The sequence below is a fragment of the Cebus imitator genome, unplaced genomic scaffold (genome assembly GCF_001604975.1).
Source record: "Cebus imitator isolate Cc_AM_T3 unplaced genomic scaffold, Cebus_imitator-1.0 Scaffold5, whole genome shotgun sequence".
Taxonomy (NCBI): Eukaryota; Metazoa; Chordata; class Mammalia; order Primates; family Cebidae; genus Cebus; species Cebus imitator.
This window is the reverse complement of record NW_016107320.1, coordinates 9,375,993-9,402,894: the sequence shown is the minus strand read 5'-3', so window position 1 is coordinate 9,402,894 and position 26,902 is coordinate 9,375,993.

Here is a 26,902-nt window from a genome sequence, read left to right as displayed (position 1 = left end):
TCTTGCCCTGTCACCCAGACTGGAATGCAGTGACACAATTTTGGCTCACTGCAACCTCCACCTCCTGGGTTCAAGCAGTCCTCCTGCCTCAGCCTCCTGCATAGCTTGGACTACAGGTGTGCACCACCACACCTGAGCTATTTTTTTTGTATTTTTAATAGAGACGTGGTTTCTCCATGTTGGCCAGGCTGATCTCAAACTCCCGACCTCAGGTGATCCGCCTGCCTAGGCCTCCCAAAGTGCCATGATTACAGGCGTGAGCCACTGTGCCCAGCAAGACCTTCATTGTTTGTAATAGCTTCTTGGTTGTTCCCACTTTTATTATCTTCCATGTAGATTTCTTTTGAAATGACTTGTGATGGAATTAATTTTCTAACATAATTTTTGTCAGGTCAATTTTCTACTCATAGCTATAAATTGTGCCTCATCACCTGAAGGCTATGACAGAAACAATGGCTGTGATATAAGGCTTTGCCTTGTTGGATTTTCTGCTGCCTCTCTAACCAAGTCACAATTCCCTGCCTTGTTTCTGTACTCTGGTAATAACTAACTAAAGGAGGGCCTTTCAGTGACTAGGTGAGAATTTGTTAGGCTTTTCTCATGTATATTTGCTTATAAATCCACACTGGAACTTATGTCCAACTGAAGCATATACAACTTCAAAAAAAATGTGGATTTTTAAAAATTTTTAAATTTACTTAAAATTTAAATGTGAATGCACACATATACATCTACACACACATATATATGTGTAGTGTATGTGTGTATGTGTGTTTCTGTGTGTGTGTGTATACACACATAGTGGATTTGTAAACTTTTGTAATTTTCTTGTATGTTTCCATCCTCATGCTTTTTCTTACTATGCTTTTGAATACTGTCACTGCTTTTTTCTATACCTGATATAGTGAGGCTAATAATGTTCATACACATTTTTTAAAAGTCTAAGTTCTTCCCCTATATAGAATGCAAAAAGTTGAAAATCAGTCTTGGCCGGGCGCGGTGGCTCAAGCCTGTAATCCCAGCACTGTGGGAGGCCGAGGTGGGTGGATCACGAGGTCAACAGATCGAGACCATCCTGGTCAACATGGTGAAACCCCGTCTCTAATAAAAATACAAAAAATTAGCTGGGCATGGTGGCGCGTGCCTGTAATCCCAGCGACTCAGGAGGCTGAGGCAGGAGAATTGCCTGAACCCGGGAGGCGGAGGTTGAGGTGAGCCGAGATCGCGCCATTGCACTCCAGCCTGGGTAACAAGAGCGAAACTCCGTCTCAAAAAAAAAAAAAAAAAAGAAAATCAGTCTTGAGAAAAAGCCAGATAAACTACCAAATCATAACTCTTCTAGAACACACCCGAAGGCTGAAGTTACAGGGCAACCATGTATTCTGAAATCTAAGAACAACAGAATGCCTAACACAACAACCATAACAGTGCTTCTGTAGATAGTTATTGGTAATCGCCTTCAGAAATGAGAGTTGTGCCCACTTTTTCAGTGAAAACTCTACTTATTTCTTAGCTCATTGCTAGCACATCAGCTCTTTTGTTAAACCAATGCATACTTACGTTAAAATAGAAATGGTTGGCTGGGCCTGGTAGTTCATGTCTGTTATCTCAGTATTTTGGGAGGTTGAAGTGGGCAGATCACTTGAGGACAGGAGTTCAAGACCAGCCTGGCCAACACAGTGAAACCCCATCTCTAATTTAAAAAAGAAAAATAATTAGCCTAGAGTGGTGCCGTGAGCCTCTAATCTCAGCTGCCTGGGAGGCTGAGGCAGGAGAATTGATTGAACCTAGGAGGCAGAGGTTGCAGTGAGCTGAGATTACACCACTGCACTCAAGCCTGGGCGACAGAATAAGACTCCATCTCAAAAAGAAAAAAAAAAAGAAATGCTAAATTCAATGCATTCAAGAACAAAACAATTAATGCAAAGAAGGCAATAGGGACCAGTGAGAATTCTGGTGCACTGGTAAATATATGCCCTTTCTGAAGTCTTTTGTTGCTATGTGCCACATAGGAATGCAAGGCAAGTGTTGCCCATTCCTCTGATTTCTCAAGACAAGCTCAAAATTCCTTATTTTGTAAAATCTCACAATTTCAAAATATTACAACTACTTACCTCTTTTTTATCCCCTATGGAGATAAAAGTCATCTGTCTTTCAAAGATGGCTTCTCTTACTTAAAATAAGGATTATACCAGGGATGACAATTAAGAGCGTAGTTGCACACTACACAGTACATTTTCCCCAAAATGTACTGTGCAAATCTAATATGTATAATTGTATCAAGTTCTACATGCATCAGGGGTATTTGTGATTTAAAGAAACTCCCTAATAAGTTATTTCATCTTATAGAAAACTGTTCCCAAATTTGTTTTAATAAATTCTAGAAACAGAAAGTGATTATAAGAATAGAAAAAAAAAAAACAAGAGCAATGAAATTATTCATACTTGCCTTCATATGCCAGTTCTACTGTGCACGAATTGTGTAGACATGGCTTTCTATATCTCTGCTTTAACCTTATATATTTTTGTGAAAATTAAAGCAAATAATATTGTATGTCATTTTCATAAAAATTAAATGAGATCATATATATGAGGACTTAACTCTGACCTTTTATTTTTCTTGCTCAAATTCCTTTCTAAGAAACCTAAGGAGTCATGCCTGGCAAATCATAAAATATCCTTAAACAGGTCTTCTCTGACCCAGTACATTGTGGCTCACTTTCCAACCTGACTCTGGCATGACATTACGTGACAGATAACAGATCCCCTTACCTTAAGCATTCCTTTGTGCTTTAGACAAAGCTTAACTCTTTCAACAAATTGCCAACTGAAGAATCCCTAAACTCTGTCTATGACTTGTAAGCTTCCACTTCAAATTGCTCTGCCTTTTGGGGTCAAACCAATGTATACTTTCCATGTATTGATTTATGATTTTACCTACAATGTCTGTCACTCTGAAATGTATAAAACCAAACTGCTACCAGAACACGTTGGGCACACCTTCTCAGGACCTCTCGAGACTCTGTTTCCCTTGGGCCATGGGCATTTATATTGGCTAAGAATAAATCTCTTTGGTTTTTCTGTCATAATACATGAAGGATTTAGCAAAAATATTTAATTAAAAGTAGATATTGCTTTTATAAAGTAGAGCCAATCTGTGGTTTCTGTAAGGAATATTTCACATAAACATTAATGAGTTTCAATTATAGGGGTATCTGAGCATAAGAGAAAGGACAACTCTTAGATGTGTGGTTACCATTAGTAGATATCTAAAAATGTGTAGGGCTGACAATTTATTTTCATTTAAGTCTAGTCCTTAAGCTTGAAGGTCTTGAGGCCATGGAAAGATTGTCAGAGTTTAGTCAGATGTAACAAATATCCTTGATCTAAAGGTTATTAAATACCACAGGGGCCCATTGCTATCTCAAGAGACATTTAAAATGAGATAGGCAATTTTGTCATGTAGGGATTAGGTGCTGGCTGACCAGGATAAGGACAAGGACAGGCTAGTAGCTCTCCTGTGAATTCTTCCTTCTGCTGATGGACTGACTGCTCTATGATTTAGGCAAAACCACCTGGCACTGTTGTGACTTCACCTTGTTTCTCAGCAGCAAATAGGGAATAATAATGTCCTCTCACTTCTTCATAGGAATTATGAAAGGGAGGACAAGACTTGAAATGACTTCATGAGGAACCCCAGAGCACTCTGGAGATGGATACCTTGGCAGCACTGCACCATGCCATCCAAGTTTAATGTTAGCATTAACATTATTTAAAATTTAGCCTGTGGCACTAAAACAGCCACTCAGTCACATGTGAAACCTCCTTTCTTAACTTTCCAAGATACCATAGCTAAGATTTTTTTTCTTTTTAATTTACACCTTTATAGATTGTCTTGACTGTGTTTACTTAGCAGTGTGTTTATATTCAAGGTCATAAGATACATTCACAATTTTGTAAAATGCCTTTATAAGATAGACATGCATTCGTCTAAGTAAATGTAACTAAACTCAGCTGATAAAAGAAAAAGAATGCCTTAGTATTTCTTAAACAATAACTGAATTTTCGACTTCTGTTTACCTATAGGATGGGAAAAAATCATAGAAAAATGTACTACAAACCAGACAAGCTGCAAAAATCATAGATTATTGAAACTCATAAGAATTTTACAGATGCAAAAACACCTAAATGAGCCAAATTGCAGAGATAATTTTCTTCCTAGGAAAAAGAGACCATCTACTGGTAGTTTTATACCTAGAGGAGCAGCAGAAAGAAGGTGAACCACCCTAGGGGAGCCACAGGAAAAACATCTATGAGTGGTTAGCATAATAGATTAAATCCTGCGGAACCCCAGGTAAAGTCTGTATCTATGAATCAATTTTATTTAGGCTTTCAGTGAGTGCACAGGGGTGATATGCTGAGGTTGAAGTTGTGGCAGCAGAGCTGAAAGAAATTCCTCATTGGTACTTCAGGCCTTTATTGAAAATCTTGCAGCAACCTGGCAAAAGCTGGGTGCAGGGCAGTGAATAGAAACTCTCCTAGATGCAAAAAGCCAAGGGCAAGATTTGAAAGCAATGAGAATTCCTCAGCAACTCAAAAAGTTTGCAACTAGACTCTAAAACAAATGATCTCCAATCAATAAAGTGCCAAAAAAAAAATTCTAACTCAAATTTCATATCCAGTGAAAATATAATTTAAAAATAAAAACACATTCAAATTACAATCACTGACAGATTTGTTTCTAGTAGACCTGTACTACAAGAAAGGCTCACATCCTTGCTAAGTGGAAGGCCCTAGCCCCACTCTTAAAATATTTGGAGCATTGGCCAATTGCGTCTAAAAAAAACTGCCACAAACTAACTCACTCTTTCTTTTCGTCTTTCTTTCTTTCTCTACTTTCTTTCTTGTTCTTTCTTTTTTTATCTTTCTTTGTTTTCTTCTTCCCTCCTTCCCTCCCTCTCTTTCCCTTCTTTCCTCCCTCCTTCCCTCTCTTTCCTCCCTCCCTCACTTCCCTCTCCCTCCTTTCCTCCCTCCCTCCCTTCCTTCCTTCCTTCCCTCTTTCGAGGGAGTCTCACTCTTGTTGCCCAGACTGGAGTGCAATGTGCAATCTCAGCTCACTGCAACCTCTGCCTCCTGTGTTCAAGCAATTCTCCTGCCTAAGTCTCCTGAAGAGCTGGGATTACAGGCATACTCCACCATACCTGGCTAATTTTTGCAGTTTTCTTAGAGATAGGGTTTCACCATGTTAGCCAGTCTGGTCTCGAACTCCTGACCGCAGGTGATAGGTCCACTCCAGCCTCCCAAAGTGCTGGAAGTACAGGCATGAGCCACTGTGCCTGGCCCAAACTCAAATTCAGCTCTGCTGTTAGTTATATTGACACTAGTGGACTGACAGAAGAAAGAAGTTGACCTTTATTAAAAAGTAATACTGCTTAATTCAACTACAGATAGATAGGTAGATAGATAGATAGTTCTCTTACCAAAAAAAAAAAAAAGTAATATAATGAAAAATTAAAAGTTAAGTAAATTAATCAGAAAATGTTTGCCATAGCTAAAAGAAAATATGATTAATAGATTCAGACTCAGAATAGACTCAAATAATGGGAAAGGTAGACAATATGTGTGAATGAGTAGAAAATGCCATAAAAAATGCAAACTATTAAAAAGAAGAAAATAAAAATGCTGTAATTGAAAACAAAATGGCAATGTCTCCTCATGTGCTTAAAGTACACTGAACACAGCAGAGGAAAGAACTTAAGGAAAGGCCAGTGGAAATTAAATAAACTAATACATAAAAAGAAAAAAGAATAAAACAAAATAGAGCATCTGACATCAGTGGGATGATATTAAATGGTCTAATTTACATATATTTGTTGCATTAGAAAGAGAAAAGAAAAAATGGAGCAATAGCAATATTTAAAAAGATAACAGTTGACAATTTCTGACAGTATTGAAAGGAATAAATATACAAATTAAGATAAGTGAATGAAACAGAACAAGTACAAAGAAAAAGACACCTTGGCACATCATAGTCAAACTGCAGAAAACCAAAGATAAAAAGAAACTCGAAAAATGGCAGTAAGACAGAAAGGACATATTATACATAGGGAACAAGATAGAATTGATTCTTGTTTCCTTTTCAGATGTAGTAGAGATCAGAAGAAAAAGAAATGACATCTCCAAAGTTCTAAAAACAATTCTAACTCCAAATTCTGTATCTAGTGAAAAGTATCTCTTAAAAATGAAAATGCATTCAAATGACAATCACTGACAGATTAGACCTGTACTACTAGAAATGCTAAAATAAGATCTCCAGGCCCACAGAAATAATAACAGATGGAAGTCTGATCTGTGGGAAGTAGTGAAGAGAACCAGTAAATATAAGGCATATTCTTATTCTCTCTACCATTGTCACTATCTATCTATCTATACTTACACAGATAAGAGAGGTATCTATGTAGATAAATACCTAGATAAATAAATAAATACATATATACATACATACATAGGTTGGTGCAAAAGTAATTGGGGTTTTGCCATTAAAAGTAATGATAAAACTGTAATTACTTTTGCACCAACCTAATAGATACTTATATTTACATTCTCAAATTTCTTTAAAAAGCCACTGACTGTTTGAAATGAAAATAATAACATATAATATTGTTTGCATATGTATAGAAATTATATATAGGGTAAAAAATATGTAAATGGCTGAGAAGATTATTCTACAGAAGAGATAAAATGGAATAATGAATAAATCCATGAAAATGGATAAATAAAACAAATAAAATGGGATTTGTTTCACTAAATATGTGAAAGGAGAGATGTCATAGACAAAGAACAGATGGAAAAAATTTAAAACAAATATGAAGATGGCAGACAATTTTAACTGTTTCAAAAATTATATTCATATTAAGGTCATGGCAGCTCCAATTAAAAGTCAGAGATTGACAGACTGAACCAAAAAAGTAATGCCCAATTTTATGCTATCTATAGTAAGCACACTTTAAATATGAAGACACAGGCAGATAGAAAACAACAGAGTGAAAAAATATTCACAATGAATGTACTAAGCTTAAAAACTCATCAAGACAGAAAATACACTCAGAGATAAAGAGAGGCATTCCATAATGATAAAGGGGAATATCATTAAAAATACATAGAAATCATAATTATTACGCACGTTTTTAAAATAGAAAGCAAAGCTGATGAATGTAAAGAGAAAGATAGGCAAATTCATAATTTTACAAAGAGATCTTAATATGACTCTTTCTATAACTGATAAAACAAGTAGAGGTCAGGTAGGGTGGCTCACACCTGTATGTAATCCTAGCACTTTGGGAGGCCGAGGCACGCAGATTTCTTGAGCCCAGTAAACAAGACCAGTCTGGACAACTCAGTGAAACCCCTCTCAACAACAACAACAACAAATACAAAACAGCCAGACATGGTGGTGCGTGCCTGTAGTCACAGCTGCTTCAGAGGTTGAAGTGGGAGGATAGTTTGAGCCCAGGAGGTTGAGGTCGCAGTGAACCAGGATTGTGCCACTGTACTCCAGCCTGGGCAACAGAGTAGGACTCTGTCTCAAAAACAAATGAACGAACAAGACAAATAGACACATTAAAATGTAAGTAAAAATACAGAGAATTTGAACAATGCCAATTAGATCTAATTGATATTTATAGAAAACCCCACCCATTGACATCAGAAAAATCATTGTTTTTAGTGGCTCTGGAGCCATAACAAAGCATATGACATAAAAAAAAAAAACTAGAAATAAAAAAGTCTCAATATTTTTCAAGGAATAATTATCACACGGAGAATACCCTCAGGTGACAATAAAATTAAATTTGAAATCAATACCATAAAGTATGTAAAAAATTCCAAATACTTGGAAGTTAATCAAAATACTTCTAATGCATAAATCAAAAATCAAGTTTTGAATGTAATTAAAATGATAGCACAATATATCCAAATTCACAGAAAATAGCTAAAGTAGCCCTTAGAAGAAAATATATAGCTTTAACTGTATATATTAGAAAAGAAGAAAGGTATAAATCATTGAAATATTAACCTCTATCAGATATATGGTTTGTAAATATTTTCTCCCATTTTGAAGGTTGTGTCTTTACTCTGCTGATTGCTCAATTTGTTAGTCAGGAGCTTTTAAATTTGATATAATCCCATTTGTCTATTTTTGCTTTTGTTGCCTATGGTTTTGGGGTGATAGCCAAAAAATCACTGCCCAGATCAATGTCATGAAGCCTTTCCCCTATGTTTTCTCTTTTATTTCAACCATGCTTCCTCCTCAAAAAAAAAAAAAAGAAGAAGAAAAAAGAAAAAGAAACAACGAATTAAAATCACAGTAGAAATGAGAATAATGTGAGAAGTCATTGAAATAAAACGCACAATAGAGAAAAATAAAGTAAAAAATTGATTCTTCGAACAGATTTATAATATTAACAAACTCCAACATGACTGATCAATGAAAAAGAGAGAAAATAAAAAGTAAATACACCGGGAATGAAAGAAGGTATATTACACAATAATTGTGAAACACATGAAGATGTTTTAAACAATTTTATGTAAATAAATTTGACAACTTAAGTAAAATGAACAAATAACTTAGAAAACTTAACCAAATCTAAAACAAAATAAAGTAAAAATCTTTAACATGATATCAATTAAGGAAAATAACATTTTAATAAATAAAATACTAAATGTCTTCAGTGGTTGAATTTTAGCAAATATTTAAGTAAAAATAATCCCAGTACTATACAAATTCATAAAAGTGATATTGAAGATGTAATTCCTGATTCATTTGATAAGCCATATATAACTCTAATACCATTAAAAGAAAAAACATTGCAAATCAACATTCCTCATTAAATGAGAAATAAAATAAAATCCAGCAATTCATGAAAAGCTAATACATCACGATCAGTGAAATTTATACCAGGAATGCTTATTTGGTTTAATAGTTGAAAATCAATCAGTGTAAATCACCACACTAAAAGAATAAAGGAGAATGTAATTTTCAGAAATGATGCAGAAAAAAATACATTTGACTAAATTCGATTACCACTCATGACAAAAACTCTCAGGCAACTAAAAATAGAAGGAAATATTTTTAAACTTAAAATGTGTACATCAGAGATTCTTACGGTTAATGTCATAATCAATGGTGAAACAATCAACATGCTTTAAGATTGAGAACATGATAATGATGCCCACTCTACTTCTATTTAATATTCATTGTACTGAAGGTCTTAGCCAGTGCAATAAGACAAGTTAAGAAATAAATGTCAAAAAGATTGAAAATTAAGTGAAATTGTCTTTACTCTTATACAAAATTGTTGTGTACATGCAAAACGTTGTGGAATTTAATTATAAAAACATTTCCTGGCACTTATTAGAAAATTGAGCAAGTAAATAGGATATAAAAGAAATGTTAAATAAAATTGTATTTCTGTGTAATGGCAAAACAATTAGAAAAGAAGTTTAGAAAAAAATATAATTTGTAATGTAATCAAAGAACATTTAACATCTTAAAATAAATACAATAAAATGCCTATCATGTCTACACTGAACACTGTAAAACCTTGCTACAACAGAAAAGAAGTCTTACGTAAGAAAAGTATTGTTTCATATATTAGAAGACTTAATACACTAAGACATTAATTCTCCTCAAAATGATATTTAGGTTCAGTGCAATTCTAATCAAAATTCTAGATTTACCCATATAATTTTGAAAAAATAATAGAGGTGGAGGATTTTTACTACCCAATTCCACAACTAACTATAAAGCAAATGTAATCAAAACAGTGTGGAATTAGCATAATTTGATTATTTTTGAGTACTTACATTTGAAATAGCAATAAAAGGATGACAGTAGAGATTTTAGATAGGCCCACTTATATTATCAGTTGATTCCAACAAAATTACCAAATCAGTTCAGTGGGGACAAGATGGTTTGTTCAACAAATATGTAGTTCTAGAACACTGGGATATTTATATATAAAACAAAGGACTTAGAAGTTATTTTACTCATAAAGTTAATTTTCAATGGACCAGAGACCTACCCATAAAAGCCAGAACCACAGATCTTCTAGAAAAAAACAAAGGAGAATACCTTTGTGACCTTATGCTGGACAAATATTCTTTTGGTAAATCACAAAATACTAACACAAAAGAAAAAAAAAAGTAATAAGTTGGACTTCTCTAAAATTAAGAATTTCTGCTCACCAAAAGACACTGTTGAGAAAATGAATCAGACAACTGCAGAATGGAATAAATTACTGGCAACACCCATATCTGACAAATGACTTGTGTCCAGAATATGTAAGTAACTCCTACAAATTAACAAAGAAAAGACACACAACTCAATTTAAAATGGGCAACAATCTTAGGTACTTCAATAAAGAAATATACAAATATTTCCTGTATTTCTAAAATAATAATAAATACATAGTTTATTATTAATAAACAGATGAGAACATGAACAAGTGCTTATCATAATTAATCATCAAGGAAATACAAACTAATACAACAATAAAAAAACAATTTCATACATTTGAATGACTACAATCAAAGAGAGTGTTAGTAACTAATTTTGGCTAAAATGTGAGATAAACAGGAAATCTCATCAGCTTTTACTGTTGCTGTGAATGTAATATCACACTATCACTTTTGAAAATTGTTCAGCAGCTTCTTATACACAAATAGGTAACCATATGACCCAGCAGTTGAACTCCTAGGTAAATACAAGAAATGAAAACATATGTTTTGTGCATGAACATCTTGTATATGAATATTTATGGCAACTTTATTCATAGTAGCTTGAGTTTCAAATGTAAACAATGGAAATGCCCACTGATAAAGAAACAGATTGACAGATTGCTAGATTATCATAGAATGAAATACAACTAAGTGATAAAATGGAACATAACTTCTTATACACACAACATGAATGAATCTCTGAAAATGTTATGTTGAGAAACCAAACACAAACACAAACATACTGCATGAATCTATTTATGTAATGACCACAGACAGGCAAAACAAACTATGGTGAACTCGGAGAGAGATTGTCTCTGGCAGAAGAAATTCCTGGCAATACAGGAACCTGGCAAATGACTTGGCAGGAAGGAGAGATGGGGAAGGACAAATATTAGGTGAATTAACTAAAAAAGGAGCTTAAAGGGTCTTTCTGTGAGGATGAAAATATTCCACAGCTTGTCAGTGTAGTATGTGAAGGGTGTATACTTCATGGGCCTATAGAGTTGTCAAAATCTTCAAACCGACAATTCTAATTTGTGCATTTTATGGTAAGGAAATTATATCTCAATAAATAAATATAAATAAACATGAAGAAGAGGGGATTAGTGTTCAAACTGAAGAAATTCAGGAGCAGTGATAGCCTCAGATAATGTCATTCATACCACCCCATGGAAAAGTGAACTCTCACATATAAACATTCATCTGCTCTGTGGGAGGCTTGCAGTAGAGAGCATATTGTATAGACAGCCTTGCTAGCGGCTGTGTTTATTTTCGGTTTAAAACAATGAGACAATAACAGGCTGTGAATTTGAGATGAGAATTATTGTGAGAAGATCTGTTAGGTGTATGAGAAATGGCAGGCAGAATGGGCTTCAGAAAAGAGCAGCCTGGATGTCTCCTTCTCAAGTGGCTAAGCTAATGAGGGACAGGAATCAGGTGGTCTTTTGTGAACATAGCAGTTTGCACAATCCTCAGGTTCAAGCATCATCCTTTTAACAAGCTTAAACAGCACTTGAGCCAAGCTTAATCTATAAGGTAAAAAAAAAACCTCCCCGGGACACACATCTAACTCTCTTTGTGGAGTCTAAACTACCGATGGTCAATCATAATATGAAAAAAAAATGGCTCTTATAGCCAGAACTATTTTATGTTCAGAGCAGCATAAGTAATATATTCCTTCAATTACTAGTTGGACCACTTTACAATTTGCGGAAAGGCTGAGAATCAAAGTATTTTGTAAATCTAAACAAATCAAGCAATTATGGCCTATTTGCTGTGATAATACTTTGGGGTCTAACAAAAGAATGGATCAATGATTTGGACAGGTAACACTGAAGCCTTCCACTATATTTTATGAAAAGAGAGAAAATCATCCACTTTAACCTATGATCAACTATACCTCTTTAAACATTTTAAGTGCTCAGATATTCTTATACCACGTTTTCTTATTCCAAATCTCTGAGGAACACAGAGAGAGTTCTAACCTACCTGAGCTTTGTTTTTTCTCACTCATAAGTGGAGGTAAATGGCTTTCCAAGCTCACAGAGCAAACTGTGAAGCCATAATCCACACTACATCCTAATATGACATCTTTACTATTGGTATCATTTTATGTCTGTCTCCTGGCCTTTTACAGCAACCAAGGGCAGGGTGCAACATACACTCTTAACACCAAGGCTGATAAAGATGTTGGTGAGAGTGGACCTTCTGTTATCTCATTAAAAACCATATATAGGGCAGGTTGTGGTGGCTCAAGCCTGTAATCCCAGCACTTTGGGAGCCTTAGGCGGGTGGATCACGATCTCAAGACCAGCCTGGTCAACATGGTGTAACCCCATCTCTACTAAAAATACAAAAATTAGCCAGGCATGGTAGCACATGCCTGTAATCCCAGCTATTTGGAAGGCCGAGGCAGAAGAATGGCTTGAACCCAGGAGGCGGAGATTACAGTGAATGGAGATCATGTCACTGCACTCCAGCCTGGGTGACAGAGCTGGGCTGGGCTGGGCTGGGGAAAGTAAGACAATGCCATCTCTAAAATGCATACATAAATAGAATAAAAATAAAAAGACTCCCAGGTGCAATGGCTCATGCCTGTAATCCCAGCACTTTGGGAGGCCAAGGAAGGTGGATCACCTGAGGTAAGGAGTTCGAGAGCAGGCTGGCCAACATGGTGAAACTCTGTCTTTACTAAAAATACAAAAAAAAAAAAATTATCTGGGTGTGGTGGTGGGTGCCTATAATCCCAGCTACTTGGGAGGCTGAAGTAGGAGAACTGCTTGAACCCAGGAGAGGGAGGTTGCAGTGAGCTGAGATTGCACCACTGCACTCCAGCCTGGGCAACAGAGGGAGAATCTGTCTCAAAGAAACCAAAAAGTGAAACAAACAAAAGACTACAAACCCGTCTCCCCAATGATGACCACATTGGCTCCATAATTTTCGAGAGAACTAGACATGCGGGGAGTGTGGAAAAATTGTAGAAACATGGAGACGGAAGATTTTATAATGTTTTCTTTTCTCTGTTGTTTCTTACATTTTGGTCCAACTAGTTAAGTTTTACTTTCAGGAGCTCTGAATGACTACTGGAGTTTTATTTTGAAAATTTGTATCACCTGTCCCTAGTTTCAGAACACTATCAATGTATTTATTTATGAATCATAAAGCATTAATTCTATGGTGTTTTCTTCAGCAATTTTCCTTAGTAGTATGGGATTAGGACGATTCTTTCCTGCTGCTCTGTTGCATGCTTGATGCTATTGCACCTGCCTCACGTATGGATGTCCCATCTCATTAGATGCTACAGCTTTGTGTGCAGAGAGTTGGCATTATTGTGACTGAAACATTATTTGTTCCTATTAAACAAAAGGTGGTTTTATGTAAGTGTTAAAACATTATTGCTTTTTGACTCCCTGGATCCATCAAATACCAGCTTGTGCTCTATGGCCTGGCAGGGAGTAATCATATGTTAGCATTCAGTCCTGATCTACATAGAAAATGAAACTAGTATTGGTTTGTCTTTAAATGTTAGAAACGTGCTTGCTTCTGATGGCTGTTCTTTCCCAGAGCACCAGATAGGAGGAAGTAAACAGATAGCTTTCCTAAATCCTGTGCATGGGAAGAAGGTGAACAAAAAGCTGTCAGTAGCCCAAGCCTCACTCTCCATCTCTGAGACAATAGGTCAGGAGAGAGAAACTTGGGGCTTTACAAAGGCTTTGAGAAAAATCTAAGAAAAAGATGCTGAATTAATATCAGTAGGACATGGCCAAAGAGAAGCAGAAGAAGGCCTGTCCATAATTCCCAGAGAAGCAAACTGGTCAGCTGCTTCTGATCCAAAGAATATCCCTAAAAGGGGTGAGAGCAGACTTTTTCCTCTATTTTTGTCTTGGATTTTTAATTTGTTAAAAGCAATTCTAAACGTCAGCAATTAATTCACATGGTATTTTTATTATTTATATATGGTCACATAATTGTTATGAATAAAGAATGTTGTCATGAATAACTATCAAAAGCAACCTCCGCGTAGCAGACTCAGGAAAGTCGGATCCTAGTCTTGCCATTGAATATCCAGTGTGGCATTAGCCTGGTATTTCTGGTTAGCAGTCCCTGGCCAGCAATATGAAATGCAAATCCTCAGTCCCTAGACCTATAGCATCAGAAACTAGGGGAAGGGTGCAGAACTCTTTGTATTATAAGCACCCCAGGTATTCTGCTTAATCTAAAGTTTGAGGACCACTGCTTTACGCAACAGAAGTTTTCTGTGACTCAGTTTCCTCATCTACAAAAAGAGAGAATTTACTAGATGTTATCTTTAGACATATCTTATTCTAATGCATATTGATTGTGTGACATTTTAAGCCATGTAAAGTATCTGTATTGCTTTGTGTCCCTGGTCCCTAGTAGGTGCTCAAAAAAATAAGACAATTATAAGATATGGCCTGTCCTGCCCTAAAAATACCACACTTAATGTGGAAATACTCCAGCATATTATCATCCATCTATATAAATTGGACCTACTAAGTAGAATTGTGCTTAAGGGAAGAAATAAATTGGTCTGTCCAGAAGGCCGGGAAAATGTCATAAATGATGTGTACATTTCACGTAGCTCCTAAGAGTAACTTCATATTCATTACAGTTTAAGAAAGTTGAGGGATGCAAAAAATACAAAGGAATTAAGGTATGGGAAAGCATTTTGGAGTATTGAAAAGAGTATATGGTAATGCAAAAGTAACCTATGATTTTCATCTAGGAGTTTGTTAGATTGTATATATTTCCCAGACTTCTGCAGCCAATATAAATTTTCAATCCAAATTTAGATATATTTTTAAAAGTCACATTTTTCCCCTTTAAAGGAAATCCTATTTGACTCCAATTTTCTCTTCTGCAAAACTGGCAAATGGCTCAGTAACCTTATTCCTATGCCATCTGCCCTCTTCCCCAAGGGATGGGCAAAGGTTAGAGAGATAGCAAACCAAACAGAATTCTAAAAAGACCCAGGTCCATATTATTTCTTTCAAGTCTGATGGTTTTTTGGTTTCCTATGCTCACCTAGAGCAGAAAAATATTTGCCGGGACTGGGAGCCCCAGTGCCTAAATGCCATTCTCCCTCAGATACCAGGAAATTACCAAGAAGTAGGTTGTCTCTATCCTAAGATCTAGGGTCGTATACCTCATTGTTGGTAAGCCATGGCAGACAAATCACTTGAGGTCAGGAGTTTGAGACCAGCCTGGTCAACATGGTGAAACCCTGTTTCTACCAAAAATACAAAAAAATTAGCCAAATGTGGTGGCCTGTGCCTGTAGTCCCAGCTACTCAGGAGGCTGAGGCAGGAGAATCACTTGAACCTGGGAGGTGGAGGCTGCAGTGAGCTGAGATCACACCACTGCACTCCAGGCTGGGTGACAGAGCAAGACTCCGTTAAAAAAAAAAAAAAAAAGGAATGCACAACATCTTCATAGAAAGTGGGTATAGGCGATTAATAGAGTGATTGGTCCCGACACACAGTGTCATTCACCTTGTGGTAGCTGAGCAGAATGTTGTGTGAAACAGCAGTTGCTGTTGTGTTTTTTGTTTTGAGTCAGAGTCTTGCTCTGTCACCAGGCAGGAGTTCAGTGACACAGTCTTGGCTCACTGCAACCTTCGCTTCCTGGGTTGAGGCGATTCTCCTACCTCAACCNAAAAAAAAAAAGACTCTACCTTATTGAAAATGAAAGAAACCTCTTCTCTCTTTTGCTGGCTTTTAAATTACCTCTCTCTGGGGCTTCCTCATACATAATTTCAAATGCTGATGAGAGGTTATCTGTGAGAAGCTTCTGTGAAGGCTAACTTTTGAAAAATGGTAAGAGGAAAAAAATAACGGAAAAAAAATAAAATTAATGCATCATATTCTGAAAAACAAAATCAGTAGCATGAAGTTCTTCTTGATATTTGGAGTGTATCATTGTTCTCTGCAAAACAAAATCAAGACAGGGTGATATATCCCAAAGAATTGTTATTTTCATAATTCAAAGAGGTTTCTATAAAATAGAATGTTTCACCTATCAGATCATGGCTTAGAAAGAAAGAAAATCGTCGTGCTGGTAAGTGCCCCCAAATTGAATTAATCTAACCAAACTCAAGTCTTTGTTAAGACACTAGAAACTGAAGTATATCAGGCAATGAGTGGCTAATTATTCTCCTGACATCAATAGAATCTAAACCATACTTCTGGGACTCAGACTAATTTTCTGAGAGTTTAAAGAGGTTCTTGTTAAGGTATAGAAGAATGATTTTGAAAGAAAGACCTGCTGTCTATGATGTTTATACAATTTGTGAAGGAAAAGTACATTTTGTTAGTCATGAATCATGTGACTTAGTGGCTTAGCAAGCACTTAACCCTCACACTCACACTGTGTCATATTCCCTAGTCAATCTCTGTTAGAAACTTTAGAAGGGCTAAAGATTTTAATTAACTTTAGTTTGGCAATAACCAGTGAATTTTCTCTCTTAATTTCTTTGTTTGTGTTTTTTTTTTCAATCTGTAGCTTCCCAAACTGCTCACACACACCCCTGGAAATTAGTCCTAGGTAAAGACATGACAATTTATAAAAAATCAATGCATTTGCTCAGGGAATCTTCAGACATTCCTCTGAAGTATCACCGTAACTCAGAGCTTTCTGATTTCTTATCACCATTTGAATACATTTCTCCTGGCTGCTTTTTCTTTTTCATTTTTATAAGTGATATTTTCTTCAGTTTTTAAAGCAGTAATACATATTGATTATAGAATATTGAGAAAATTCAGAAAAGTAGACACAAACTCATATACATACAAAAATTGTCCATAATTATAATTTTATGTCTCAGGATTAACTACTGCTCACATTTTGTGGTTTGTTCTCCAAAATTTTCCTCTATATATGCACACATACACGCACACAAATTTACCCATTTGTTAACATCAGATAATTACCTAGATTAAATCATTGTTAAAATTACCAATAGATTTTAATACAATAATACACCTCTTCATGCATACACACACACTTTACAAAATTGGAAACATATTCAAGATATTAAGTTGCTCCTTACTTTTTTCCACTTACAACATATGAACATTTTCTAAGTCCTGAAGATTTTCCTAAAGTTAAATGATATAAACAGAATGGAATTTATTTAACCTTCTGTTGTCTTCAGTATTTTACAGTGTTAATATCATTGTGCTTCATTATCATTGTAATTATCTTAAAGGTAAGTCATTGCACACATCTAGTATTTATTCCTCAGGATACATACAGAAGTTGGATTGCTGAATTAAAGCTATGCACATTTTAAATGTATTTAAATAATAGTGCTCTCAAAGTAGGATTTATCAATATATTTTCCTAACAAATAAAAGAATATAATTTTTTCTAACTCTCACCAACAGTAGGGATTTTAAATCTTTTTTTACTCTTCCATTATAGATGAAAATGAATACAATTGAGGCTGAAATTACATTAAAAGAATTACTAGTGAGATTGAGCTTTTTGTCAAAAGTTTTTTTGGGAGGGGATCCGTACTTCTTCTTGATGAATTGGCTCTTTCTGGCCGGTGAATTTGACCCAATATTTCTTTCATTTTTATAGTTTATTTTATTTAAGTCAATCAATACAAAATATTAGCAGCAACAAATACAGCTCTGTAAGACATAGTGGTTTAGGAACCACACAGGAGCTTATTTTCTATCTGTGGATGGGGAACCTGGAGCTCCTCTGGCTACTTAATATTATAAGTGGATAAAAAACATTTTAAAATTTCTAGTACAGAAAATATCATTTAGGCTTTCTATACTAATATCTTAAATTGGATAAATTTCCTTTTATTTCTTTTAGATGTATAGCCACATAATCTCTTCTATAGAACAGAAGCAAATCTGACCTAGAAACTCTTGGAAAATCCTACCAGAAATCCAAATTTCTAAATTCTGTTTATGTAAAGCTATCCCTTTAACATTTTCAGATGGCCTTTATACCTCCTTTCCTTTTTGAGAGCAGGTGCTCATAGATATATTTTACCGAAAAGGAAGAGATGAAAAGAAGTGCAAATGATTTTTCCCCCCTGGTGCTAGGTTTCTGCTTTTTTTCTCATTCTTGAATTATGGTGCAATTTTGCCATGAGAAGTGATTCTTGGTCCCACTTTTCCTGGATTTCTTTGCCACAAGACTACGGCATCAAATATTTAAGATCCTGTATATTCCATGAATCATAGCAGAGTCGATGAGATACAATGACCTTTTCAGTATTCTGTATTGTGACTAGCTGTGGTCAATCCATTCATTTTGCTCTTTTATGGCCTCCCTGAGCTTGAGAGCAAAGAGTGAAATGGCCATCCGAATCAAAATATGATGTGCCAAAAGGTCAAAATGGTAAAGTACACTAGTATATTTCATAGAATATATTAAGGTATTAAAATCCTAATATCTTGCCCTGGTGCCAGAATCTATAATGGGAAAAGAAAATGGCAGTTTAGAAATTTGCCCTTGTGAGAACTGGAACAAGCCCAAATGGGTAATGACTATTTCTCGTCTTAATTAGAGTGAAATTTTATTTCCCATATTCAAAAGCCTATATACAGTGCTACATTTCTTTTAAAAAGCATATGTGTTGGAGATTTGTTGACACACATAATCTCAGCGCTGAAGGTGAGAGAACTTGTCTCCTCCATAGCTCCTGCCATCTGGAACATCATTTTCTATAGTTTCTCACATCTTTCTAATTTCATCTTGCTCTTTAAAAGATGTGTATGTGTTTATATGTGTATCTGAAGGTAGATACAGAGAGTTAAACAGATGGGAAGATAGAAAAATTAATGACACCATTGCCTTTCTTAATTGTTTTATATGCTTTTCATACATGATAAAAAGCTTAAACTTAATTATAGCAGTAGTACTCTGATATTTTGCCTAAGGTTGAAATACTAGCTCAAGGATGTTGTTTTTATTTCCCTTATGTCCTAATCTTTTGTGAGAAATCACAGTATATTTTTATCTAGGAGTATTTCAACCAAAAATGATGTCAAGAGTTGAGTCAAAGCCACAATGGTTTAAGAAAAAATTGTCTTTCTAACTCCGTTATAAAATTTAGTAACAGAATAACTTTCTACATGGTCCATGCTACAAATCGTATTGGATCAGAAAAGTTTGGGCAGCTAGTTTTTTTGTGGAATTTTCCCCTCAACACAATGAAAAATTTAAAAAATAAAAACCCTTTTTTAATTGATGAGAAGAAATATACTTATTTTGACTATTTTAAAGATCTTTATAGAGTCAAGTATTTACAAATTGAATTCCATTTGAAATACCTCAGGAAGGCCAAAAAAAGAGATTCAGAATGATAATTTATTGAGAAAAAATACTTACTAAACTTTTCTTGTCAGGACTCAAGTTCAATATTGTTTTAAATAATCTATAATTAAGGAATTACACACATTTTCACATTTAATTTTCAAATTCTATCAACTTTGAAGTTACTCAAGGAAATATGAGTCTAAACTAATATTACAGAAAGGAATAAATAAATGATTTTTATACATTTAATATAAAATATATTTATTAATAATTTTTACATCCACAGCTAATTTTCTTATGCATATGCACACAAATAAAAAAAATTAGGCATCTTCAGGTTAACATCATCAAGACTATGAACTTTCCCTTTGATCCCATTTTAGGATTATTTTGATGAATACCAAGCATTGATTAACACTAACGACAAAATTAAATTACCCAGCTGGCCTGAGCTTTCTCAACTTCTCTTTGGATTCTTTTCTGACTCCCATTTGTGTAGTTAATTAGCTCATATTCTACTGTCATCCTTGTTGCAGACTGCCTGTTCCCTTGCAAATTGTGCAAAGAAAAAGAAAGTGGAAGAAGTTCTTTTCAGTTTCTTCTTAAACTTTCCCTAACACATAGTTTAATCTGCATGGAAACCCCATATGCTTTCACAGATAGCCTTTTTTGTTGTTTTTGTGGGTTTCTTTTGTTTGTTTTGTTTGTTTTTGGTTAGAGTGAGTATGCTACATTACCTAAAAATGAAGTGACAATGACTATAGCAAAAATAAGAAAGAGAAATAAATATAAAAACACATGGATAGGCTCACACTCCGCATCACCAAAAAAGAATAAAGGAATTTAAAATAGCTGACCAGTTTCTCAAACGTGCCTCCAAAGCAGAGTCCTCCTGGTTCATGGTGTTATTTTATATCATTTATTTTACACTCTGATGAAATAAGATAATAAACATTTTTCAGATAACCGGTGAATACTCCTGATTACTACAGTTTAAAAACAAAGTCATCTAAAATATTTTTTGTAATTGGCTTTACTTTTCTATTCTTTAAACAAATTATTCTGTAAATAATGACTTTCATTTAAAAATTTGAATAGTCACTGTCAACATGCAGTGAGGCAGTAATACCTTTGGGACTATTTAGAAATGGCCTCTGACTACTGTGTTTTGAAGTTCTCATGCATGAGGTATATAGATATAACATCTTTTTGTCTGTCTAAACTCACTTCCCCAGCTGTGTGTGATGACTCACACTTGTAATGCCAGCAATATGAAAGGATATAGCAGGAGGTTTACTTGAGGCCAGGAGTTCTAGACCAGCCTAGGAAACATAGCAAGATTGTCTCTACAAAAAAATACCAGAAGATTTAGCCAGGCATGGTAGTATGCATCTGTAGCTGCAGGGAGGCTAAGGTGGAAGCAACGCTTCAGTCCAGAAGTTTGAGAATTCAGTGAGCTATAATTGTGCTACTGCACTCCAACTGGGGAACAGAGAAAGACTTTGGCTCAAAAATTAATTGATTAATTAAAATACACTCACTTCCTCTAGGGGAAGTTGTCTTTGGCCATATGGTAGCCATCCTCCCATCTTCTTTACTTCTTAGGTCTTGGTGCCCTCCTACTGGTTTAGTTTCTGAACTACAGATTTGAAAAGAATTACTGGATAGGTCAAACTTATAGCCAGGTACATAATTTAGTATTCCTTAAAATATGTTCTTTAAATATTTGTCCAATCTTTATTAAGACAGCAGCCTGAATGTTGCCTTGGGGAAGAACAGAGAAGAAAGAAGGCTGATAGCAGGGCTCACCCTTCCTTCTGCTGTTTTAAACTGTACAATTTGTCCCCCAATTTTTGTACCTCATTCAATTCTTTCACTTTTTATTCTAAAAAAAAAATAAAAGAAGTGTGAACTGAATGTGTAAATATCTATTACCTGTATTTAACGATCAGTAACATTTTGCCACACTTGCGTCATCTATTTTACTTATGAGGTAGCTTAAATTACAGACAATAGGTCATGTCACTCCCATGGATCTCAGTATGAATCTTCATAAAATAGAAATGTTCTCATGTAAATACACAATTATTGTTACATGTAAGATGATTAAAATATGTTTAATGCCATCTGACACCCTGAATTTAATGAGACCCAGCTCCCTTAGATAGTAACATAGAGATAGATCAGCTATTGTTATGCAATCTGCATTCTGGAGAATTACTCTCATACCAAGGTCAATCCAGACCTCTTGAAGGCATCTTTTGACCACACGGAGGGGTTTCCTTAAGAGAATATGAGATTTTGTCCATTATGTTACATCCCAATATTATTTTAGAGTAGCAGCAACCATTTAGCAGCCAGCCTATTTCTTTGTCATTCCAGGTCTGGCAGGTTTTAAAGAAAATGCCCTAATTTTGATCTGGGATAGCTAAAGAACCATCAGAACTCAACCCTACAGTTGGAGTTCAGGGGATTAAGAAATAAAGCAGGGCCGAGACATATTCTGTAATCAAGCCTGCAAAGTGAAAAGAAGGCCAAAGCATTTAACATCTGTGAAACTAACTCTTGCACGTGAAATTCCAAGCTTTATAATTCCGTGGCTTAGCTAAGCCACAATAGGAATCTTAGATTTTTGGTCAAAATGAATTTATCATCCTCTGTGATTTGTGCAGCTTACTCTACCATTCTACCTCTTTGGCAGTAGTCACAGCGTTTTTATTGGAGTTGAAACTCTGTGCGCCAAATGCTAACTGGAAGTATTAAAACAGTCATGAATCAAGGCTAAGACAGATCATATCTTCAGGGCTCTGTGCCCTTAGATGTGTGGTTAGAATGAAAATTGCAGTTCTTATACACATCCATTCCCCAAGGTAACATGAATTTGGAAGAGCAGAAGCTGCCACAAATACTCATCAGTAGAAGATAAAATGTCCTTTTTCATCTACAAGATGAAAGTTGATGTTCACAGAAAAGCCTTCTTCACAGGGGATTTCCAAGCATTTGTGATGATGATATTCAAGTCTGTATTTTAATGATGGCAAATAGATGATGTTTCTTTGGAAATTAAATGATTCACAGTGGTGAGCCTCAACTACAGAGTAACCTTGTCTGCTAAGGGATTAATGGAAAAGAAATTGTGGGAGGAGAAGCTATTGTATCTGGATGGCAGAATATTGAACATAATTTGTAGACTGACAGCACAGAAAGCCACATAAATGACCAGTATAATGAGGATGCATGCCTTTATGAACATTGTCTCATCAAGAAAGTCAAGATGAATATTATTATATAGAAATTCAAACAGGATTAGCATTGCCCTCATTGGGTTCAAAATTTGGCTTTGCAGCTTACTTAGTTGGGTAATATTGGGTACCAAAACTCAGCCTCTTCAGCTGTAAAATGGGGAATCTACCCCAAAAAAAGTAAATATCAGGATTAATTATGTAAATGAAAGACAGGTTATTTAAAAATACATGTTCGCCTTTATCCATGTGGTTATTTGGGGCAGAGGGATCGGTTTGATATTTTGTAATTATAACAAACATCCAAATGCCTTATTGTGGTAGCCTCTAACGCGACCTCACCATAATGATCCTCACCTCCCCTTCCAAAATGAATGATGTCAACCTATATAACCATTAAGGTATTTTAGAAATGATAATACATGAATTCTAAAGCTAGATCATAAATGACATCATGGCTTCTCTCTTGCTCTTTTTTGGAGCACTCTGAGGAAAGCCAGGTTCCATTTTGTGAGGACATGTAAGCATCCCTGTGGAGAGAACCGTAGGGCTAGGAACTGAAGTCTCCTGACAATAGCTAACAAAAAAAAAACAGAGGCATCCTGCCAACCTCCTTGTGAGTAAGCCATCTTTGAAGTAAATTCTTCTATCTCATTCACACCTTCAGACTACTAAAACCCTAGTTCAATTTCTTAAGTACCATCTCATGAAAGACTCTTCTCCAGAAGAATATAAATAAACCACTCCTGAATCTTTGACTCACAGGAATTGCAAAATAGTAAATGTTTATTGTTTTGATCCACAAAAATGGAGTAATTTGTTAAATAAAAATAAAAAATTAATACACCTTTCATCTTAAGCTATACTAGAAATGAAAAGACTCCTGTGATCTTGGCAATGCAATCAGCAATATATATCAAGGTATTTTCAGGTTGATTGAATTCCAGTTTACTGAAAGGTTTGCAATTAATACATGACAATACTCAGTCAGGAATAAACTAGATAATTTAAACACTATGAGAGGAAGTAGGAAGATTGAGAACTAGGAGGGCAGATGGATTGAAAAAATTTGAAGCTGCAAAGGTGCTATGGTCTGAATGTTTATGTCCCCCTGCCCCCCATATTCATATGTCGAAACTCTCATCCCCAAACTGATTATGTTAGGAGGTAGGGCTTTCGGATGGTGATGAGGTAATAAGGGTGGAGCCCTCACGAATGTGATTAGTGCTTTTATGAAGGAACTCCCAGAAAGATGTCTTGCTCCTTCTGTCATGTCAGGTCACAGTGAGAAGACAGCTGTCTATGAGAAAGTGAGCCCTCAATAGACACCAAATCTTCTGGCTCTTTGCTCTTGGACTTCCCTGCCTCCAAAACTGTGAAAAATAAGTTCTGTTGTTTATAATCCACTCAGTACATGATCTTTCATTACAGGACCCAAGAGTCTTGCAGGAAAGAATGTAGAAAACAACCTGGGAAGTAGGAATTCTAACAAGGTAAGGTACTTTTTTTACCTTTCTTTATATTAGAGGAAATAATGTGGCATCTCGGACAGCCAGAACTCACTGCAGACCAAAATCATCTATAGGAGAGTATTTAGTGAGATTCTTTTAAACAAAGAATAATCCAGAGTTTGCATGTAGTTTGGTGATGTGACAAGTCCTCATTGCCTATTTCCTGTTTTAGGATACATTTGGTGGTTCTAAAGCTCTGGCTGGCATCAGGAACATGGCTGAACTCACCACTAATATTGAAAACAGATAGCCCTTTCTTACTTTCCAGAGCCCCTTCCATATCTCATTATACTGTGAAGTAAAAGACCAGAATTAATATCCATTATTTACTTATGAGCCAAGAAATCTGGAGGGTACTAGGAACTCAAAATGCATCAGTCAGTTTAGGTTTAAAGAAAAATTGACAAGATCAGAATGTACAGACTTACTTCCTCACTCACCCCACCACACACTTTCTCCTGTAATTAACATCTTCCATTACTGTATTGCATTTGTTACAACTGATAACCCAACATTGATACACTATGATTAATGTAAGTACCTACTTTACATTAGAATTCACCATCTGTGTTGTTATCCTACAGATTTTGGCAAGTGTATACTAACATATATTCTTCTTATTCATCTTTATACTATTATATAGAGTACTTTCACTGCCTTAAAAATCCCATCCACCTCCTGTTTGTTGCTCCCTCCCTCTGATCCCCTGGCAACCTCTGATCTTATTGTCTTCACAGTTTTGCCTTTTCCAGAATGTCATAAAATTGAATTATGCAGTAAGTACATAGCCTTTTCAGATTGGTTTCTTTCACTTAGAAATATGCATTTAAGCTTTCTCCACATCTTCTAGTGATTTTATAGTTCATTTCATTTATTACCTATTAATATCCCATTGTACAATGTACCACACTTATTATACTGAAGGACATCTTGCTGGCTTCCAAGTTCTGGCAATTATGTATAAAGATGAGATGCTATAAAAATTTGTGTGTAGATTTTTATGTGGACATAAGTTTTCAGCTCATTTGGATAAATGCCAAGGACTCCAATTGCTAGATCAAAGAATATGATTAACTTTGTAATAAACTGCCAAACTGTCTTCCATAGGTGCTATATTAATTTGCATTCCCACCAGCAATAAATGAGAGTTCCTGTTGCTCCACATCTTTGCCAACACTTGGTTTTGTCAGTGTCTTGGATTTTCACCATTCTAATAGGCATATAATACTATCCCATCATTTTAATTTGCAATTACCTAATGATATAGGATGCCGAGAATCTTTTCATATGCTTATCTACCATCTGGTTATATTCTTTGGTGAGGCTGAAATCTTTTGTCTATATTTTAGTAATTTTTGTTTTCTTATTGTTGAGTTTTAAGAGTTGTGTATTTTGAATACTAGTCGTTTATCAGATATACATTTTGCAACAATTTTCCTTCAGTCTGTAGCTTGTATTTTCATTCTCTTAGAGTGACTTTTAAAATTTTTAATGAAGATCAACTTAATATTTTTTTCTTTCATAGATTGTGCTTTTGGTGTTGTATACTAAAAAAGACATCATTGCCAAACCTAAAGTCACCTAGATAACAGAGATGTTACCCCCTAGAAATTGTATAGTTTTTGCAGTTAGGTCTATGATCAATTTTGAGTTAATTTTATGAAATGTTATGAATTTTAAGAAGTTTTAGAATCAGGCTGCTAAAATTCACACAACAATTGAAACCATATGGAAAATAAGAGGTAATAAACAAAATCAGAAATCTAAGAAATCTAAAATATTTACAAATTTAAAAACACACAAAACAACGTGCTGGTGATTTTATTAGAATTGTGTTGAACCTACAGATCAAATGTGGAAGAAAGAATATGTTTATAATATTGATTCTTTTAATAAATCTGCAAGGAATATCTTCATTTATATGCATTTATATTTTTCTTTCATCAGAATTTTGTAGCTTTTCTTCTATAGATCTCATATATTTTTAGACATATATCTAAGTATTTCATTGTATGAGTATTAATGTAATTAATTCAAATTTTTTTAATTTCAAATCTCACTTGTTTGTTGCTGATCTATAGGAAAGAGATTGACTATGTATCTTGTATCCTGCAACCTTACTATAGTTGCTTATTAGGAGGTTTTTGTTTGTTCATTTTGCCTGTTCTTTCAGATTTTCTACATAGACAATCAGGCCATCTGTGAAAAAAGAGTTTTTTTTTTTTCTTCTTAATGAGTATATCTTTTATTTCTTTTCCTTGTCTTAATGTATTAGATAGGACATTTAATATGATGCTGAATGGGATTGGTGGATGGAGGCATTGTTGCCTTCTTCCTGATTTTAGTTGAAAATCTAGGTTCTCACTATCAAATATGATGTTGTATACAGGTGCTTAGTACATGTTCTTTATTAATTTGAGTACATTCCTAGTTTGCTAAGAGATGGATCATGAATGGAGAGTGAATTTTGTTGAATGTTTTTTCTCCATCTATTGATGTAATCATATTTTTTTCTTTAGTTTGTTGATGTAGTAGATTACATTGATTTTTTTTTTTTTTTTTTTT